This window comes from Dipodomys merriami, unplaced genomic scaffold (assembly GCF_024711535.1).
Source record: "Dipodomys merriami isolate MVZ:Mamm:240054 unplaced genomic scaffold, mDipMer1.0.p SCAF_3, whole genome shotgun sequence".
Taxonomy (NCBI): Eukaryota; Metazoa; Chordata; class Mammalia; order Rodentia; family Heteromyidae; genus Dipodomys; species Dipodomys merriami.
This window is the reverse complement of record NW_027204492.1, coordinates 83,737,876-83,755,475: the sequence shown is the minus strand read 5'-3', so window position 1 is coordinate 83,755,475 and position 17,600 is coordinate 83,737,876. Positions and strand designations below refer to the sequence as shown.

Below are 17,600 nucleotides of genomic sequence, written 5' to 3'. Positions count from 1 at the left end.
CTTCCCGTTCCAAGGGCTCCTCCACATCCTCACATATATAGTGACATCAGCGCCTGTCCCACTCCTTGGTTCCAATTCTCTGTATTCCTCAGCTACCCATTTGTGTATCATGGATTTAGGTTAGAAAGCTTGTCTCCTGTCTTATGTCAATTGAACACTCTCCTGATGGCCATAACGGTAATATAGGCTCTGAAATCAGTTACCGAATTCCCCAATATTCTTAACCTCTACTGAAATTGTTAGGCTATTCTCTTCCCTTTATTTTCCATGTGTGTTTTGAAATAAGCCTACTAATTTATACCACAAAAAGTTACCGGGAATTGTTTTCCAGACCAGACTTTGAATAATACTTTATTAATTTGTTATATATATATATATATTTATATATATAATAACTTTTTTTGGTAGGCTGAACCTAGGGCCTGGGCAGTGTCCCTGAGCTTCTTTGCGCAAGGCTAGCACTCTACCTCTTGAGCCACAGCTCCACTTCTGGAATTTTGGTGGTTGATTGGATATAAGGGTATCACTATAATTTCATGCCTTGGCAAGCTTTGAACTACAATCCTCAGGTCTCAGCTTTCTGAGTAGCTAATTACAGGCATGAGTCACTGGTGCCAGCTTAAAATATCTTCAAATACTTGTGCAAAGGTTTCCATTTTGAGGCTAGATGAGGATTGCTTTGAATCTATATATCAATGAGGAGAAGAGAAATGAACACATTCATACTACTGTATTCTGCAATCCAGAAATGTGGCATGGCTACTAGTTACCAGCTATGTTTATATTTCTTAGCACTGTTTTCTAGGCTTCTATGTAGGATCTTGCCTATACTTTGTTATAATGTTATTAAGTTTTTTATGGTTTTTTTTGTATAAAAATAGGTGATAGGGCTGAATTATCTCAATTTTCAGGGTGTGTTGCTATCTGACTTTCCCAAGGAAATTAGTTTAAAAATCCACAAACGGCAGAAGGTTTGATTCTGTGTCTTGGTCTCTGTGTGTATTAATGAGGTTTATGGGGCATCACAACTCATGTGCTACCACAGTCAAATTAGAAATTCAGTAGATCTTGCTTAGTGACAGTGAATACTGCATCTTGCTATTTATTGTATTGAAGTCCCCCAAGTGCATAAGCAGAAGAAGATAAGAGGAAATTTGCATGCCGGAAACTATTGATTGTGTATGAAAATTGATGAGCAGAGAATATCGTGCATAGGTGGCCTGTGACTGAATGACAGTGAAGAACACAAGAGGGGCAGAAGAATCCCTCCAGAATGGTGGGTACCAAAACTAAAAAGCCCCAAGACAGCAGCATCAGTTAAGCACAGAAGCACACACATGAGCACACCCAACCTGTGGGAAGACAAGGTAGGAAATGTCAATACTGACAAAGGTCTGCAAAACCCAGCATCGAATCAAAGTTTCTACTCAGCAACTCAAGATTTTCACAAGTGAATTGACTGTGGGTCAAAAGCCTACGTAGAGTTGACCAAATTCACACTTCTCTGGGAACTACTCCATTTATTAGGTACAGATCTAGACAGCAAGAAACTTACTGTGAGCTTATCTGAATCCATTAAATTACACAATAACTAAGAAAATCACTTCCAAAGGACTTGCCTAGTAACTTCTTAATTAGTGACCTCAGAAGTCTATATTACACTGTTTTAAAGATGTCAAGTTTTGTATTATTCAGTAGATAAATATACATGCACAGTCAATGTATATGCTCTATGTGCGATTTTTCATAATTGATTTTTAATTCTTTAAAATGTTGTTTGTGGTAACAACAAATGAGATGACACTGGATTATAAACAGGTTAGAAATCAGTCTTCACAGAACATCTTCAATGATGAGTAAATTCTGCTATAAATGTACATAAAAATGTAAATGGAAACTCTATGTTTCATGCTTCTTGGGGATCACTGTTCTGACACTAACTGGTTGTCTTCATTGTTGGTCACGAAGATTGCCACAAAGTAACTGAAGAATTGGCAAATTCTCTCAGCTAAAATTCCCACCACAATGCCTGTATTGCACATAGAAAGTGTCATATAGACATGCAGAGGAACTTTGTTGGGCTAAGTGTGCCTGAGGCCATGCACTGCTCAGCTCTACCAAGGGACCTCCACCTGCACTGTGTGATGCTGGTAAGGGGCAAGTATGAGAGCTGTATTTAACATGACTGTCAGACAGAATGTGACCTCAACCACCAAGCAGTCTGAGCTACGTGACAACTGCTCACAGTCCTCTGCTGCCAGCTGCCTCTAGAGAGAAGAGAGATTTATTGTCACAGACTGAAAAGCCTCTGATTTCCCAATCAACTTACTTAAAAAGAAAAGAAAAAAGAAAGTTGATGTTAGGTGAAATGAACCCTAAGATAAGTTTTCAAATTTTTTTTCTCTCATGCGATTGTTTCTAACATATTTATAAGATGATTTCTTTGTTGCTTTGTATGTCGCTCCCCCACGGTATAACCCCTGCTTTCACTGTATTTGATGTCGGTATAATTTGTGGAGGGGAAGGGAAAAAACAAATCGTTTAAATAGGGATGCAGGTGGACCCATTGCAACAATGAGATGTACAAGTCGTTATGTCAAAAAACGAACTTTACAACATTGGCCGGGAGTTGGGGGGGGGGGGAGGAGGGAATGGATAGGACGGGGAAACAAAGGAAGAGGCAACAATGCTTGATAAGAAATGTACTCATTATTTTGCCCATGTAATTGTAACCCCTCTTTACGGTATTTTCACAATTAAAAAAAATCAATATAACCCACATGCTAGGAACTGGTGACTCATGCCTGTAATCTTAACTCCTCAGGAGGGTAAGATCTGAGGATGGTTATTAAAAGCCAGCCTGAAGCCGGGCGCTGGTGGCTCACGCCTGTAATCCTAGCTACTCAGGAGGCTGAGATCTGAGGATTGCAGTTCAAAGCCAGCCCGGACAAGAGAGACCTTGAGACTCCTATCTCCAATAAACCACCAGAAAACCGGAAGTGGCCCTGTAGCTCAAGTGGTAGAGCGCTCCCCTTGAGCTGAAGAGCTGAGGGACAGCGCCCAAGCCCAGAGTTCAAGCCCCACTACCGACCAAAAATAAATAAATAAATAAAAGCCAGCCTGGTCAGGAAAGCCCGTGAGATTCTTACCTCCATTTAACCACCCCAAATACAAAAGTGTAGCTGTTGCTGAAGTGGTAGACTGCTAGCCTTGAGCCCAAAAGCTCAGGGACAGTGTCTAGCCCCTGAATTCAAGTCTCAGGACCCACGTAAGAAAAAAAACAAAACAAAACAAAATAAACCTAGCACGTGGATCATAGGAGCCAGTGCAACAACTAGGTTTTCTTTGTTGCTGTTGTTGTTGTTCTATTGTAGTGCTTGCTGTAAGTCTAAGCTTCTGCTCTCTATTAGCTTTGTTGCTCTTGGCTAGGATTCTACCACTTGTTCCATACCTCCCATCTGGAATTTTGCTGGCAGGATATGGAGTCTATAGGACCTATTTGCTGGGGCTGAAAGCATCCTTAGTAGGCAGTAGTGCATGTGAGCCATCATGGCCTCCTCCCTAAAAATTTTCCCTACATCGTTTTTCACACTACACTGTGAGTAGCAAAAAAGCAATTACTGAGCATGGAAACTATGCAGAGTGCTTGTTACCATCTTCATCACTAAAACTTCACTGGTACATACAGCAAACCTCACCTAGGACAATAAAAGTTGCAAAAATTTTCTTGTGCATTGAAGCAACTGCTCACAAGACTTAATATTCCTCAATTTAAAGTGTCAAATGAGATTTTTTCAATCACAACTCCCTTGAATATCTAGTTGCAAAATTCATGCTCTGATCATCGCGAAAGCTATAACACTGCATGTTCTCATTCATACATAGAACCTAGAGTTGCTGACCTTATTTAAGTAGAGGAGAGAACAGTGTTATTGAGAATATGAGCAGAGCAGGAAGTGTAAATAAAAGACAGATAACAGGTACCAACAAATCCTTGTGCATAGAGGGGTAAAATGCCATTGTGCGCTGGGGCCCAAGTGGCTCATATCCATAATCCTAGCTACTCAAGTGGCTGAGATCTAAGGATCACCATTCAAAGGCAGCCTGGGCAGGAAAGACCCTGAGACTCTTAACCCCAATCACCAAAAAAAAGCCAGAAATGGAGTGTGGCTCAATTGGGAGAGCACTAGCCCTGAGAAAAAAGCTGCAGGAATCTCGAAGGGATAACATAGTACAAAAAGAAATGTAGTCATTACCAGACTCATGGAATGGTAACCATTATAATCATAATAAAGAAGAATGAATAAAAATACATTTTAAAGGCTGATGCACATCCCTTAAGCCCTGAGTGCACTTCCAAGCACCAGCACCCAGACAGGCACACATGCATTCTGTCATAGCATAGTGTCTTGAGTAGGGGTAACAACAGTTTAGTGTGAATTTAAAAATAGGTAAAACAGAGGATTTCAAATATTCTGACCATGAAAGAGATAACAAGTGTTTGTAGTAAAGGAAATGCTATTTGCACTGAATTGATTATGATTCACTGCACAAAATACCACACACTGTCCCCAAAAAGCTATGATTGTTGCATATAAATGTGAATTTTAAACTCCTTTAAATCCTTGCTCTGCTGTATCCACCAACGATAAAACATGAAATCAAGATACCTTCTCAGTCCTATTCAAATCGTACCTCACCTTGAAAGATGTGATTTGTACTACAATTAAAAAAGAATAAACTCAAAGTTGAGCAAATTTACACACCAGGAAGCTGTTAGCCCTAAGGGAAAGGGTTGGGTCCAGGGGGAAGGGATGGACAAATGCAGAGAAAAGGGGTAGAATGCTGTCAAGAATGTGTATCCTGGAAGTGGCACTGTAGCTCAAGTGGTAGAGTGCTGGACTTGAGCTGAAAAGCTGAGGGACAGCGCCTAGGCCCAGAGTTCAAGCCCCATGACTGACAACAAAAGAAAAGACAAGAAAAGAAAATACAAGAAAAGAAAAGGAAAGGAAAGGAAAGGAAAGAAAAGAAAAGGAAAGAAAAGAAAGGAAGAAAGTGTATCCTACAAAATTAAGAAGAGTGAGGGGAGGAGTGGATGGGGAAGTTGAGCAAGAATGGTGAAAGGGGTGACATGGATCAAAATATATTGCTTTGATAAACTGCTTAGTTAAATGGCAACATCTTTGTGCCACTAAGGAAACATAATAATTTAAATAATAAGAAAGTGGAGCCAGGAGCCCTGGTGGCTCACGCCTGTAATCCTAGCTATTTAGGAGGCTGAGTTCTGAGGATCACAGTTCAAAGCCAGCCAGGGCAGGAAACAGGAAAGCCCATGAGACTCTGATCTCCAGTGAACCACCAGAATACTGAAAGTGGCGCTGTGGCTCAAGTGGTAGTGTGCTTGCTTTGAGCTGAAGAGCTCAGGGACACTGCCCAGACCCAGACTTCAGCCCCACAACCGACCAAAAAAAGAAAAAAAGAAGGTGGAACTGTGGCTCAAGTGGTATTAGCAGTAGCCTTGAGCACAAAAGCTCAAGGACAGCGCCCTTGCCCTGAGCTCAAGCCCCGGGACAGGCAAAAATAATATTTTAAAAAGAAGAACACAATGCCTTCTGTCTTTCTACTATGGAAATTCTCCAGCATCTGTGACTGTAGTGTGCTTCCTTACAATACTGAGGAATAATGTCAGTTTTCAGGGGAAAATTGTAACAACGTGAGAACTGTAGCCCCTATTGTTTGTTGCTTAAAGCAACAACTAGGTCTAAGGACTTAGTGCCTTCAGTGTGGACTGAAATCCACAGTTTAGGAAGGAACAACTCAGTACATTTAGAGAGAATAATCCTGGTTGCCTCTGCCACTTCCTTTTTTTTTTTAACAGAAAGGGAGGGGGGAAAGAGGTAAGCAAGTTGAAAACACGGTGCAAGCCTGACATCTAATGCCCATTGATTCAGAAACACCACTGCTGTCAGAGGAAAATTTCATATTAATTTACTGTGTTTCTCCTGAACCTCGAAGTGAAGGATGGTCGACTTCCTGGGGATGAAGGCTAGATCCAAAGGATTGACTGACTAGTAGCTCCCAGAGGACCAGGAGAGCCATCCCTGGGAAGTAAGTTTTCCATAGTGCCCTCTCAGCAGGAACAGGGACTAATTATGCAGTCCAAACTACAATCTGCAGCTGATTCCAAGCAAGGGTTGGCAGGTACTGAGTCCAGGGGTCTGAGGTCTGTCCCAGTATCCTTCCTGAGTGCCTTCATTGCCTGTCAACCTAAGCCTGAGATTGGAAATGGATTATAAACAATACAACAACAACAACAACAACAAACCCTGCTTGGTGACTAATCCTGAACCTCCACCACACAGCACCAGCTCCCCCAGGCTGTGCACTTGCTTCCTCTGTGAACACTCACTGCTGCCTCTGGTCCACCACCCTGCCATCACACCTCAGCTGCCTCTGGCCTGCACCCCTGCCATTGGCACCTCTGCTCTTTGGGGGAAAGTTCTCCTGACTTTCCCCTCCTGCCTTCATGGCCTGGTGATGAGTGAGGGAAAACCAGCAGGGCCTTCCCTGGGCTGTCACCTACTGTCACAGGACTCCTGAGGAGACAGTGGCCTACTCCTGCAGTGACAGGGACCTCCTGCTTCTCCTGCTGCCAGGAGAGACTCCTTAAGGGTTAAGGGCCTCTGTGATCAGCAGCTCTAGCTGGGCCAGTTGGGCTGGGCTTTCTTTCACCTGTCCAGTTTGAATCACCTGTCATACACGAGCACGAATTTGATCGCAAAAGGAAAGGAAGACAAAATGTCCGCCGACGAGTACGATTCCGTTATGGTGCGTTGTCGTGTATGAATTTTATATACTCGTCTCCCCGCTGTTTGTGTCAGCGTTTTACTAACGCTCAGTGCCTTTTCTTCGTCACGTAGCAAATGAAAGCTTCTAAAACTTATTTTCAACAATAACAATAACAATAACCTTTAAAAAACAAAATGTCCGACCGTGTTGTACACGGGTCAATGTTTCTGTGGCCGCTAGATGGCAGTGTTGCTTCAGACACTTTTTCTCGGCACTCATTCCCCGCCCTTCCTGCTCGAAAAAAATGTAACAGGGCGTTTGCTTTGTAGACTTCTTTTTTTTTTTTTTTTTTAATTCCTTTGTTCGTTTTCTTCCTTTTCTTTTCCTTTTCTCCCCTCTCTTTAATTTTCTTGTTCTAACTGCACTGACTTTTTCCAGCCCAAATACGTAAGACTTGCTATTGCCAGCACAGGAACCAATAGTGACCAGGTAACTTGTGGGGATGGATGGACTTGGGGAAAAAAGGAAAGGAGAGAGATAACCAGCTACAAGGTGGCTCAGCAAACACATTGATTGACATGTGCATTGAACCCGCTTTGGACTACCACTTAAATTAATTAAACACAACAACAACAACAAAAATCCCACCGAAATGCATATTGAGCTCTGCAGAGGCAAAGAATAGCTTATACTATTACAAATACTTGCAAATTGATTTTGTGGATGCAAGTTGAGGCAGAGGCAAAAAGAGAAAGATTGGCCAGATAGGAACACAGCAGCCTGACACAGGGCTCAACTCTTCCTCCCCAAGGTCAGGTGACTGTGACCCAACCACATAGCAGGACACCAGACACTGAACCACAAGAGTAGAAAAGGGACACTTCACAGGGACCCACTTGACCCACTCTATTGTCAACACATTTACACTTTCCTACCTCTGCTTGCCTGGGAAACAGGGGAACAAGACCTCAGACAGCCTGGGGCATCCTGCTTAGCCACAAGTCCTAGGTGGGGCCTTGTACCAACCTGCCAGGACAAGAGCATTTCCTCAGATTCTTATTCTCACTTCCAAATTATCTTTCCTCTGCTCCTACTATTCCTGCCTCATAATTCATTTGCTGGAGACAAAAACGGACCAGAGATATCCCTAAATGGTATCCTCTTTTTGTGCTCATCTTGGATTTGGGAGACTGTTTGATCAAGGATTCAAAGTCAGTATAGCTCTGCAAAAACAGGAATTGGCCAAGTACTGCATCAAGAGGCTGAGATCTGAATATCTCAGTTTGAAAGTCTGAGACTCTGATCTCCAATTAACTACAAAACAAGCCAGAAGTATAGCTGGAGGAGCTCAGGAATGGTGCCCTGACTTTGAGGACTAAACAAAGCAAACAAACAAACATACAAAAACCAGGAGCACGTGGTCCAGGGAGTAGCCATTGATTGTCTAGTGCCTCTGGGGCTTCTAATCCTGGATAGGTGCCCCAGTAACTTCTAGCAGGGCTGAAAAACCCAGGCCTGCAATGCCTATTCTTTTTCATAGGCAGAGGCCTAATGCCCCTGATGGAAGTCTTTCCTCATTCCCTATGGGGACTTTCTCTCCCCTGGGGATTTCCAGTAACTATTGACTCTATGTGAGGTACCAGAGGACCTGGGACAGGGCAGGCTCTTAACTGGAAGCTCTCCTCAGGCACAAGTCTTCCTACAATCCTGTAATTCACACTTGAGTTTGCATATATATCCCAGAAATCTACGTAATGGCCCAGAGCAGAGAGAGAACTTATGTTGGAAACATGTGGATAGGTCCCCCAAGAATATCAGGCCTCTGTTCCTATTGTATCCCTCTTTAGATGCATATGACAGCCTTGGCCATTAGATGGTGGCTATAGGTGTCTGAAAATTTTCCCTCATTGGCTGTACTGACCATGGAGACTGATCTGTCCTTTCTCTAGGCATCTAGGCACAAACTCACTGAGTTCTGGAATCACAAAAAGCAAAAAAAAAACTTGGGGACCCCAGGAAAGGTCACACGAGCTCCTGGCAGCCCAAAGCCAGGTAGATTTTTTTTGTTAGAATATTTTAGACTTTGCCAGAAAACCACACACTAGGGAGGTTGAGCATTTCTTCGTGTGTCTATTGGCCATCCTTCTTTCCTCTTCAGAGAAGTTTCCCTTTAAGTCTTTAGCCCATTTATTTATTGGGCAGTTGTTTCTTTGAAGATTTGTTGTTGGAGGATTTAATGTTTTGAGTTCCAAGTATAGTTTAGATATGAGACCCTTGTCCACTGTATGGCTAGTGAAGATCTTCTCCCAATCCGTGGGCTTTCTATTGATCTTGCTAGCTATGTCCTTTGCCATGCAGAAGCTCTGCAATTTCATGCAATCCCATTTGTCCAACCTTTCTTTGATGTGTTGTGTTTCTGGGTCTCTATTAAGAAAATTTCGGCCTGCGCCAAGGAGAACCTAGGGTTTCTCCTATTCCATCCTGTAATGTTTTCAGAGTGTCTGCTTTGACTTCGAGGTCTTTGATCCATTTGGAGTTGGAGTTGATTCTGGTGCAGGGTGATATATAAGGATCTAGCTTTAGTTTTCTACAAGTAGTTAACCAATTTTGCATTGAAATAGAAACAGCAATAAAAGACCTCCCATCTAAGAAAAGTCCAGGACCACATGGTTTTACAGCGGAATTCTACAAGGCCTTCAAAGGAGAGCTCACACCAATACTCCTCCAACACTTCAATGAAATTGAAAGAGAAAGTTCACTACCAAACACATTCTATGAAGCCATCATATCCCTCATCCCAAAACCAGGCAGGGACTCATCAAAGAAAGAGAACTATAGCCCCATTTCTTTGATGAACATTGATGCAAAACTTCTCAACAAAATTTTGGCCGATCGACTTCAACAATTCATCCAAAAAATCATACACCACGATCAAACAGGGATTCATTTCAGGGATGCAAAGCTGGTTCAATATACGCAAATCAATTAATATAATTCATCACATCAACAAGAGCAAGGATAAGAACCACATGGTTATCCCAATAGATGCAGAAAAAGCATTTGACAAGATCCAACACCCCTTTATGATGAAGGTTTTGGACAAGTTAGGAATCCATGGAACATTCCTCAATATAATAAAGGCTATATATGACAAACCTACAGCCAGCATTATACTTAATGGTGAAAAACTAAAGCCATTTCCTCTTAACTCAGGAACAAGACAAGGATGTCCACTCTCTCCACTTCTCTTCAATCTAGTATTAGAATGCCTAGCTACAGCAATAAGACAAGATGCAAACAGAAAGGGGATCCAAATAGGGAAAGAAGAAGTAAAACTCTCCCTCTTTGCAGATGACATGATCTTGTATTTAAAGAATCCCATAGATTCCACTCCCAAATTACTCAAGCTGATTTAAAACTTTGGCAAAGTAGCAGGGTATAAAATTAACCCTCAAAAATCAATGGCTTTTCTGTGTGCCAACAATGAGAAAAGTGTGGCTGAAATTAGGAAAGCAACTCCATTTGTAATAGCCTCACAAAAAGTAAAATACCTAGGAATTAACTTAACCAAAGAAGTGAAGGACCTCTATGATGAAAACTTTAAAAACTTGAAAAAGGAAATCAAAACAGAACTTAGAAAGTGGCAAAAACTCCCATGTTCCTGGATTGGAAAGATCAACATCATGAAAATGGCAATACTTCCCAAGGCTATCTACAAATTCAATGCGATACCTATCAAAATTCCAACCTCATTCTTCAAGGAAATAGAAGAGGCAATCCAAAAATTCATATGGAACAATAAAGACCCTGAATAGCAAAAACGATCCTCACCAGCCTGTCCTTTCTATTGAGAGGCTTTGTGGATTTTCTCAGCATGGCACAAGACCCCACTGTGCGGCATGAACATGTCTAAAGTTTGTCTGTTTTGTAAAACTGTAGCTTCTGAGGGTCTATCCTTGTTGATTTGGCTAAGCTAGCTAAGTCATCAACTAAATTTTGGTATCCTTGAGAAGACTTAATTCCCATTTGTGACTACATATAATTTCAAGACCTACCAGTAGAGGTGTAAGGTTCTTAATTTTAAGAAGCTGTATATTCCCTTAGATGGGAATCTCAATCGTCCTGCTTTCTGGTTGGATCATTGTCTGCCAAGCCAAGAGAGGATGTGCTGCAGGGACTTCAACATAAAGAAGGTGATGCTCTGTCTGCAAGGGACCCCTATTTTTATGGGGGGGTGGGTCCGGTCGTGGGGCCTGAACTCGGGCTAGGTGCTGTCCCTCAGCTCTTCAGCTCAAGGCTAGTGCTCTACCACTTGAGCCACAACACCACTTCCGGCTTTTTTTCTTTTTGCTTATATGGTGCTGAGGAATGGAACCCAGGGCCTCAGGCATGCAAGGCAAGTGCTCTACCACTGAGCCATCTTCCCAGCCCAGGGACCCCTATTTTTTTCCACTATCTGGCTTTTTTTTTTGAGCGTCCCTCAAAACAGTTGAGGAATATTCCAGTCTGTGTGTGTGTGTGTGTGTGTGTGTGTGTGTGTGTGTGTGTGTGTGTGTGCCATAATTCTTTTTTTACCCATCATTTGAGGGATATTTCATTTTGTGTAGTCCAGGAGATTCCAAGACCACAAAGTCCTCTCAATTATTAGAGCCAGGAGTCATTCCTTTGGGCTAGAAATTGTAAAAGGTGGGACCCCAGGTATGTGTACATACTCTGTACAGGAAGAAATTGGGAACCAATTTTGTATTTTATCTTATGAATATATCTTTATTTGAATAGGTATACAATATTTGACTTGCCAAAATAATCCTTTTTGAAATTTTATTTTGTTTTGCTATAAAGATAATCTACAAAGGGGTTACAGTTACATAAGTAAGGTAATGAGTACATTCTTCTTTTATTTTTTAATGTTCTTTTTATTGTTGTTGTTAGTGGTGGTGGTCGTGGGGCCTGAACTCTGGGCCTGGGCACTGTCCCTCAGCTCTTCAGTTCAAGGCTAACACCCTACCACTTGAGCCACAGCACCACTTCTGGCTTTTTCTGCTTATGTGGTGCTAAGTAATCAAACCCAGGGCCTCATGCATGCCAGGCAAGCTCTCTACCACTGAGCCAACTTCCCAGCCCCAGTAATGAGTACATTCTTGTTGAATGTTGTTACCCCCTCCCTCGTTTTTCTCCCACTATCTCTCTCCCTCCCGCCAACTCTCATCCCCCCAAGTTGTAAAGTTCATTTCCAACCTCGTGTCTTGTCCTATCACTGTTGAAATTATTTGTAATGCTATGAATTATTCCTTGCCAGACACCTGTGCCTAATGCCTGTAATCTTAGGTACTCAAGAGACTGAGAACTGAGGATCTTAGTTTGAAGCTAACCTGGGCAAGGAAGCCTGTGATACTCTTACCTCCAATTAAGCAGCAAAACCTTTAAGTGGGGCTCAAGTGCTAGCCTTCACACACACACACAAAGCTTAGGTCTGGTGGCTCACACCTGTAATCCTAGTTACGCAGGAGGCTGGGATCTGAGAATTGCAGTTCAAAGACAGCCCAGGCAGAAATTCCATGAGACTCTTATCTCCAATGAACTACCCAGAGAGAGCCAGAAGTGGTGCTGTGCCTCAAGTGGTAGAGCACCCAGGCAGAGTTCAAGCCCCAGGACAGGGGAGAAAAAAGAAAAGAAAAGAAAAGTGTTTAGGGATTAGGCCTGGCCTCTGAGTTCAAGCACCAGAATCTGCACACACACACACACATAGTACTGTATACCTGATTCAATATAATTTTGTTTTTTTTTAACTTTAAGTGGCTGTACAAAAGGATTTCAATTCAACAAACTAATTTATGAGTGTAATACATCTCAGTTACCTCTTATACTCCCCTCCCCCATCTCTCCCAGCCTTTTCCATCCACTCCAGTTTAGTAAGACAGAATCCTTTAGGGTAGCTGCCATTTCATCCTTGATTTTCTGTCAGGGCACAAAAAAAAGGCCAGTGTACTTTAAAAAAAAAAGTCCAAAGCAGTTTTTCCAGCAAGAAAGAGTGAGGGAGGAAGACTGCATGAAATTATCAGTGAACCAAATTTCCTAAAGTAGAATCATACACATTGGCAGACATTTTGCTTTTACTTTGTTTTGTCTTCAATTTCATGCTTGTAAGTGACAGGTAAACCAATTTGGACCAGGATAAGACCACAATGTAGTAAAAACCTGCCCAAGCAGTGTTCCTAGAGCATGTAAGCCATTAAGGCTTACCCTTGAAACCACAGCAACAGCAGCTGAAAACTCCTGTCACATCAGGACTAGGCCAGAGGGGGGTGGGGGTGGGGGAACCTGTGACAACATGAGAATACCCAATGAAATCAACCCAATGAAATCGCAGCCAGTCTCTCTCACTGATAATAGGCATGACTTCAGGAGGGGAAGAAAACTCAGGAACTGAGAATCAGAGAACATTCTCCAAAGAAGAGAGGATCTAATAGCAGGTGTCTAGGCCCAGGGGCCTGAAAGTCTACAGTTGTGATCACAGGGATAATGCTTTGGAAGAAGCCAGTGAAGAAGCCAGTGAGTATGACAGAGGAGAAGCCAGTCAGGAGGCTGGAGTTGGTGGGAGGAGCATGTCCTGGGGACTGGAGCCGCCCACATGCACTCTGTCTGAAAGACTTGTCCATTTCCAATACCTCTCATAGGTGCATTGGTAATAGCAGCCTTGGTTGTAAAGCTCAGGAGACACCCAGGAAGGGCGCTGGCAGAGATCTCAGGCACCTACACCCAATTCCCAATCTGCCAATCCGAGGCCCAGAGCTAGGATTTCTGGTATCTTCTAGCCATTAAGTTGCTGTTGCTGTGCTTTCAAGGGGAAGGTTCTCTTGATCCTTTTGTGGGTATTTGGTGAACTCCAGAGGTTTCGCCATCCTCCATATTCAGCCTCACCAAACGACATTTTTACCCCTGCATGTGTCTCGCTGTTTCTTTGGCCATTAGATGGCAGTATTGCGCTGTGCAGCTGACTTCCCCCGTTCTTTCCCCTGCCCTTCTTGTTTGAAAAAAGTGTACTGAGCTTCACTCAAACAAAAACCAAACTGTCCTTTTCCCCAACTGCACAAGCTGCTTCTGCCTGGAGATCTCAGAATAGAAATCCCTTTTAAAAGGGTAAACAAAGGAGGAGGCTGCAATGCTTGATAAGAAATGTACTCATTATCTTGCCCATGGAATTGTAACCCCTCTGTACAGTTTGTTCACAAAAAATAAAAATTAAAAAAATTAAAAAAAAAAAAAAAGAATGGAACAGACTAGAGAGCGAGCAGCAAGCCGGAGCGCGGTGCGCGAGTGAGGGAGCGAGCCGCCTGCCGCCGCCGCCCGCCGCCGCCTCCCCTCCACACGCAGCAGCTCCGGGGCCCGGCACGGCGCGCCGCCCCCGCCGCTCCCTCCGCGCCAGGCCGCGGACAGATGGAGCCAGCGAGCGAGGAGGAGGGCGACCCGCGAGCGGCGATCGAGCGGGCGACCGAGCGCCCGGAGGAGGCGGCCGGACCGAGCGGGCGCCCGCGCGTGTGGCGTGAGGGGCAGCCGCCCGCCCGCTCGCCCTCCCCCCTTCGCCTTCCCCGCGCCCCAGACCGCGGAGCGGCACCATGTGGACGCCAGCGGCCAAAGTCAGTAAAAAGGAGCTCAACTCCAACCACGAAGGGGCCGACGAGACCTCAGAAAAAGAACAGCAAGAAGCAATTGAACATATCGATGAAGTACAAAATGAAATAGACAGACTTAATGAACAAGCCAGTGAGGAGATTTTGAAAGTAGAACAGAAATATAATAAACTCCGCCAACCGTTTTTTCAGAAGAGGTCAGAATTGATCGCCCAAATCCCAAATTTTTGGGTAACATTTGTCAACCATCCACAAGTGTCTGCACTGCTGGGGGAGGAGGATAAAGAGGCCCTGCATTACCTGACCAGAGTTGAAGTGACAGAATTTGAAGATATAAAATCAGGTTACAGAATAGATTTTTATTTTGATGAAAATCCTTACTTTGGAAAAAAAGTTCTCTCCAAAGAATTTCATCTGAATGAGAGCGGTGATCCATCTTCAAAGTCCACTGAAATCAAATGGAAGTCTGGAAAGGATTTGACAAAGCGCTCCAGTCAAAGCAGAATAAAGTCAGCAGGAAGCGGCAGCATGAGGAACTACTTGGTTCGCTGACCACTCAGAAGCTGGTGCAGTTGGGAGAGGTCATCAAAGACGACATCTGGCCAAACCCATTGCAGTACTACCTGGTTCCTGACATGGATGATGAGGAGGGAGAAGGGGAAGAGGATGATGATGAAGAAGAAAAGGAGGAAGGATTGGAAGATATTGATGAAGAAGGGGATGAGGACGAAGGGGAAGAAGACGAAGATGATGATGAAGGGGAAGAAGGAGAGGAGGATGAAGGGGAAGAAGGAGAGGAGGATGAAGGAGAAGATGACTAATAGAAAACACTGATGGATTCCAAGTTTTTTTTTCCTTAATTGTCTCCAGTCCCTGGAAGCAAGTTGCACTCTTCTCTCCCTCTGTGCTCATTTGTCCTGTTCTTGCGGTCTCTTTTCTCAAAACACCATGGTTCTCAACTTATTTGGGGGGGAATACCTTGCTCAGAATACAACGGGAAAAGAATCTCCACACATCTCTGTTCTAAATTCTTTTTTTTTTAATCTTTGTGTTCGTTGTTTTATTTTGTTTAAAATGATTTCATAAGCATATTATGAATGACCTCATTTAGTTCTCTCTCTGTTTATATGTGTGTTCAATAATGCCTAAAATTGATTCAGAGCTACAATCTAATGATGAAGAAATGTACGCATTATCCTGCCCATGTAATTGTAACCCCTCTGTACAGTATGTTCACAAATAAAATAAACTTAAATTAAAAAAATAAATTAATATGAGCCTCATCATTAGATTGTAGCTCATCCAAATTCATTTTTATCCCTTTCTGTCTCAACAAAAACTGTACGGAATCAACAACACCACCACCACCGCCACCTGCTCTGTGGGAAACAAGAAAAGCCTCCTGTTGCTTTGCTCTGCTGGAGGCACCAGGCCCTGTGTAGTAGTGCATAGATTCTAACTTTTCTCCTCCTTTCTCTGTATATTGGGCTCAGAGATTACACTGTGTCTATGTGAATACGGACAGTTAGCATTACCAACATGTATCTGTCTACTTTCTCTTGTTTAAAAAAAAAGAAAAAACTTAAAAAAATGGGGTTCTACAAGGTCAGCAAAGGGTGGGTTTGAGATGTTTGGGTGGGTTAAGTGGGCATTTTGACAACATGGCTTCTCCTTTGGCATGTGTAATTGTGATGTTTAACGGACATCCTTGCAGTTTAAGTGACACTTTTAAAATAAAATTCTCCTAATGATGACTTGAGCCCTGGCACTACAGGAGAATCAGCAGACCCTGTAGGATCTTATTTGGAATTGACATTCTCTATTGTAATTTTGTTCAGTTATTTTTAAATTTTCTTTTGTTTTCACTGGAAAGGAAAGATGATGCTGAGTTTTAAACGTTAAAAGTGTACAAGTTGCTTTGTTACAATAAAACTAAATGTGTACACACACACGCACACAAAAGATTGGAACAGACTAGAGAACTGACTTCTTTTATTGTCTCTTCCAAGTTTTCTCTCAAGCCTGATATTTGCTTGTTGTAAGGAAGCAACACTCCTTCACAAAGGCTGTAGGATCTCCTTTTGAAAGATCTATATTCTCTTGTGGAAAAAAAAAAGATTTTTCTCTTTTTCAAGTATACTACCCCACCAGGTGTATGTATAATATTGTTAGGATTGTGAAGGCATCTTGATTTGATGTTTTAGCATTGGTGTTGAGGGACAGGTATCTGACCTGGGTTACACAGGTGGCCAGAGAAAAAGAAGCTGTTCTTCCAGAGCATTCCAGGTGGGTACGGCAAGGCAAGGCAAGACAAAGCAAGGATATTTATGTATTTATCATTTATTTATTTATTTATTTATTTATTTATTTATTTATTTATTTATTTATTTACTATTCCTGGGGCCTGATCTCAGGACCTGGGCTCTCTTCCTGAGCTTCTCTGTGCTCAAGGTTAGTGCTTTTGAGCCACAGCACCACTTCCCAATGTTTCTGAATAGTTTATTGGAGATAAAAGTCTCATGGACTTTTCTGTCTGGGCTGGCCTTGAACCAGGATCCTCAGATCTCAGCCTCTTGGGTAGCTAGGATTAGAGGCTTGCGCCACACCCACCCAGCTAAGGCAAGAATTATTAAAAAAAGGTTTAGTAGACATAAATAATCATATACATTTGGAGACAATGTGCTATTTTGATACATACGTAAAATGGAGCATGACCAAATCAGGGCAAATAGGCTTTTCTACTTGGGTAATGTCAACTGTTTTAGTTTTTACCCATGAGTGATAACAAGCACATGTACCTCTGATGATCTGGGTTTAAACATTGAGATAAAAGAGTCAAAGGGGATCTTCACTAGCCATACAATAGAAAAGGGTTTCATATCTAAAATATACTTAGAACTCAAAAAATTCAATTCCCCAACAACAAATCCTCAAAGAAACAACTACCTGATAAATAAGTGGGCTAAAGACTTAAAGAAAAACTTCTCTGAAGAAGAAATGAATGGCCAATAGATATATGAAGAAATGCTCAACTTCTCTATCCATAAAAGAAATGCAAATCAAAACAATGCTGAGATTCCACCTCACCCCAGTTAGAATGGCTATAATCAAGACATCTAATAACAACATGCTGAAGGGGATGTGTGCATTGTTGGTGGGAATGTAAACTTGTTCAACCAC

General features: G+C 42.6%; 1 long non-coding RNA gene and 1 pseudogene across 1 annotated transcript in view; both read left to right on the top strand.

Annotated features, from left to right (window-relative positions):
• LOC138840337 (uncharacterized) overlaps positions 1-17,600 on the top strand; it is a 134,048-nt gene that overhangs the window by 98,126 nt on the left and 18,322 nt on the right. The gene's annotated exons all lie outside the window — the stretch shown is intronic.
• Positions 13,112-16,446, top strand: LOC138840332 (protein SET-like; annotated as a pseudogene).